We start from the raw sequence: 507 nt of genomic DNA on the forward strand, positions 1-507 counted from the left end.
CAGAGGGAAATGGGACGGCAGCCGCGGGACTTCTCCAGCGCCCGCTCCCGCCCCTCTCCACCACATTTGACAGAGTTGCAGGGATTTGCCAGATCCAATGTGTTTTGGCTTTGGTTGTTGGTGTTGGGGGTTTCTTTCCCCCTCTCCGCGGGCGAGATTTCCACTCGTGGCTCAGGTACCTTCCAGCTAGAGGCATTCTTCCCTCCCGTCAGTGCAGTGAGTTCCCATACCTCTTAAGACGTCTCTTAAGAGCCGCGATTACAGCCCCGGGTAAGTACACTCTCAACGGAGCAAAAGGCCGAAAAAGTGAGGAAAAAGAGCTGTTAGACAGAGCCGGACATTAGAGATAAACTGCCTCCATCAAGTCAATGTTTTAATCTCTCAAACCACTTCTGAAAAGGGAACCAAAAACTGTCTTGAAGAATGTACTCAAACAGCTGTCTTCCAGTAAAGGCAAACATGTCCAATGTTTCCTGTATCATTTTTTTTCTCTCTCTCCCCCCCCCC

This window comes from Corvus brachyrhynchos, unplaced genomic scaffold (assembly GCF_000691975.1).
Source record: "Corvus brachyrhynchos isolate BGI_N302 unplaced genomic scaffold, ASM69197v1 scaffold53, whole genome shotgun sequence".
Taxonomy (NCBI): Eukaryota; Metazoa; Chordata; class Aves; order Passeriformes; family Corvidae; genus Corvus; species Corvus brachyrhynchos.